Below are 4214 nucleotides of genomic sequence, written 5' to 3'. Positions count from 1 at the left end.
ATACTACATATACTACATAGATAGGCTATATGTAGATCAATTCAGAACTCATCTACCCATGAAACCACATACAAACACAAAACTATTTCAGAACAACATTTGAACATTGTAACTAAACAGTATTTTTTTTTTAACAATTCTAATAATGAAAACAGTGAACCAAAACAGATTTGATCAGTGATCATTTTAGAGCTAAGGAACACACAAAACATGCAAAATAATTTTTTTTTTACATTTGTAATTGTAATTTTTTTCTCTGCTAATTATTATGAATATCCAGTTACTGAAAAACTAAAGCAACTATTTACAGTATTTACAGTGTAGGAAGACACTCAAGGCAGTCACTAAAAAGGTTTGTTCTCTGACCAACTGGATACCAAAGTCACTGATATACAGGAAAGGGAGAGAGAGCGTGAAACTTACATGCTAATGCTATCCCTGCCTGTCATGCATCTCTCCGGGTCTTTCTGCTGCTCTTCACCGCTCCTTCTTATCAAGCCCTCCAAAACACTTTCAAACACCACAAAAACTCTTCTAAAGTCGATGTTCCATGATGTAGAGATTCAGATGTAAGCTTTGGAGAAAATCCGCTCGCCGATAAATACTCTGTGTAGCGCCGCGACGCCGTTCTGTGTAAGCAGCGTGTCATTACCCATTTTACTCTTAGTAATTTAATAATTTCATAAATTTCATAATTTAAAAGTTTAGTGCAGAAGTATCAAATCGGTATTGATATCGACGATACTGCCTTGAAAAATATCGGTATCGTATCGAAAACAAAATAAGGGGTATCGCCCATCCCTACCGTGTAGCGCCGCGACGCCGTTCTGTGTAAGCAGCGTGCGTAAAGAAGAGAGCGCACGAACACACACTTTGTGCACGGTTCTTCTTCTTCTTCTTCTTCTTTTGGTTTTAACGGCAGCTTGCATCCTTAACGTTGCATTACTGCCATCTTCTGGTTCTAGTTATTTCCCATATACTTTAGTCATCATATTCTTGTCATGAGTCCCGTTTTAGTCAGAAAGCAAATCAAATATTTAATTCCTTGTTCACTCCTACTGAAGTCCATTATATTCTTTACTTCACGTCCTGTTAGTCCTATTTTTTCCATGTCATTTATCATATCCATCCTCTGTAATTCATATTTTGAACAATTAATAAGCACATGTTCTACAGTCTCAGGTATTTGGCACTGGTCACAAAACCCAGTTGGATATTTTCCCAAAATATGAAGAGTGCTATTTAATTTATTATGCCCTATTCTTACTCTGGTCATAATAGTCTCTTCTCTCCTGTTTCCTCCCTTATTTTCCACAGTGCCAATCTTTTTTTTAATCAAGTATAAATGTCTTCCTTTTAGTTCTTGATCCCACCTTTGTTGCCATTCTTTAATAATTTTTCCCCACACTATACTCTTTCCTTCTGATCTTGAGAGGCTGATGACTGCTTCTATGCTCTCTTTTTGCTGTGCTTTCTTAGATATTTTGTCTACCTTTTCGTTTCCTATAATGCCCATATGTGCTGGGACCCACATAAATATAACCTCATCACCTTTATTCTCTATTCTTGAATAGATAGCATAACATCATAAAAAAGCTCCTGATGATTCTTAACAGTGACGGTCTTGAGACTCTGCAGTACAGAGACAGAGTTGCTGCAAATTAAAGTTCTGTTTAACTTGGAATATTCAACCATTCTAATGCCATCAAAATGGCAAACAGCTCAACAGCATATACACTTACGTGATCTGAAGTTCTCCTGCTCATTTCACTCTTCTGGCTGGGAACTACAATTGCAGAACCTGTAACTCCTGTTATTGGGTCTTTTGATCCATCTGTAAAAATGTGCTTAAAATTAATGTATTTCTGGTTCACATGTCTATAAAATCCACTCACCAAATCAACTTGATTGTTTGCTATTTTGGTCTGTAATACCTCCAAATCCACTATTGGAGTGTCAAACTTCCACATAGGGATACTGGGCCATACCAGTTTTACAAAACGCCATATACTCCCAGGTCACGTGCAGCATCATCTCCTGTCCAACCAAAACTAAATCTTTTCCACTTTCCCTTTTCCCAATTGTCTTGTAACACTCTTTTGGTTGGGTGACTATCTATCTGTCCCTTCAAACTAATCCAGTAATTTACAAGCAGCTGCTTTCGTCTTAGGCTCAAAGGCATTTCACCTGCCTCTACCTGCAATGAGCAAACTGGTGATGTTCTCATGGCTCCAAGACATAATCTCAATGCCTGTCCCTGAAGTTTGTCCAGACTCTCTAATACTGATTTTGCTGTTGATCCAAATGCCTGACTCCCATAATCCAACCTAGATTTTATTAGGGAAATATATATATATATATTAATGAATTAAAATCTGCTCCCCACTCCACTCCTGCAAGACACCTCATAATGTTTAATACTTTTTTACATTTATCCTCTACTTGTTTCATGTGTGATCTCCATGTTAGTCGTGAATCAAACCATACCCCCAAAAAACGAAAACTCTCAACTCTTTCCAGATTATTCTTATACAGTTTCAGTTTAATATCTTTATTTTTATTTCCAGAGAAAACCATCACTTTTGATTTTTCAGCAGAAAACTTAAAACCCCATTCCATTCCCCACTTTTCAACCTGATGTATTCCTTCCTGTATTTTCTTAACTACATATTCCAAACTTTTCCCACGTTTCCAAAGCGCCCCATCATCTGCAAACAATGATCTATTCATGCCATTCGGTACATTATTAAATATATCATTTATCATAACGGAAAAAAATGTAGGACTTATAACACTCCCTTGTGGTGTTCCATTTTCTACCATATGCTTATTTGAAATTTCTGCTCCTATTTTAACTTGAATTGATCTTCCTTTTAAGAAATCTAAAATCCAATTACAAACTTTACCTCTTACTCCCATTTTGTGTAGTTTAATCATTAACCCCTCTCTCCATAACATATCATATGCCTTCTCAACGTCAAAAAATACTGCTACCACAGATTCTTTATTTATTTGAGCTTTTCTTACATCGTCCTCTAAGCACAACACTGCATCCATTGTGCCCCTTCCTCTCCTAAACCCACTTTGACATTCTGTTATCAAACCATTTTTTTTCCAAAAAATACATTAATCTCTCATTTACCATTCTTTCCATCAATTAGCAAATATGCAATGTTAATGCTATAGGTCTAGAGTTTGATGGCTTACTAGCATCTTTTCCTGGCTTCCTTATTGGGATAATTATTGCTTCTTTCCAACTCTCAGGAATTTTCCCTTCTTCCCATATTTTATTAAATAACATTAGCAATTTTTCCTTACTTTCTGTACTTAAATGTTTTAACATGATATAGCTTACTTCATCTTTTCCTGGTGCCGTTTTTCTAGTTTTAACTAATGCTCTTTCTATTTCTCCCATACTAAAGGGGACATTTAGATCATCCTCAAAGACGTCCTTCTTTTTTAAAGCTTCCATATTCATAGATTTAGTGCTCGCTCTACCTTTCCTTCCTTCCACTGACAAATTATTTGAGCTGTGTATACTAACAAATGCATCTACCAACATCTCTGCTTTTTCTTTGTTAGTATCTCCATCACTTAACACAGGATAACGCCACTCCCTTGCATCCCCGCTCATCTTTTTAATCATCCCCCAAACTTCTCCTATCTGAGTAGTACTTCCAATTAAACTACAAAAATCCCTCCAATATATCCGCTTTGCTTGCCTAATTGTTCTTCTTACAACTGCCTGTGCATGTTTATACTGTATCATATGATGGAAATTATGAGTTCTTTTCAATAACTTGAAAGCTTTATTTCTGTTTTTTACTGCTGTTTTACAATTATCATTCCACCATGGTACTGATTTCCTTTTTTTTTATACCTTTACTTTTAGGTCTAGTTTCTATTGCTGCTGATAATATTACTTGCTTTATTTCATTATTTAATAACTCTATATCTGTATTATTATCAATTTGACTTAAATATTTATCACTTTCTGCTTGAAACTTTTCCCAATCAGCTTTCTCAAACACCCAATTTCCTCCTCTTCCATCTACTTTTTCCACTACAGAGATATTGACTTTACATATAACCGGATAATGATCACTCCCTATAGTCCCATCTTTATATACTCTCCAATTACAAACTGATGCCAAATTATTTGATATCAAAGTAAGATCAAATACTGATTCCTTTCCTGTCCTAATATCAATCCG

Source organism: Sinocyclocheilus anshuiensis, unplaced genomic scaffold (assembly GCF_001515605.1).
Source record: "Sinocyclocheilus anshuiensis isolate Anshui unplaced genomic scaffold, SAMN03320099.WGS_v1.1 scaffold2479, whole genome shotgun sequence".
NCBI classification, from domain to species: domain Eukaryota; kingdom Metazoa; phylum Chordata; class Actinopteri; order Cypriniformes; family Cyprinidae; genus Sinocyclocheilus; species Sinocyclocheilus anshuiensis.
This window is presented reverse-complemented; position numbering follows the sequence as displayed.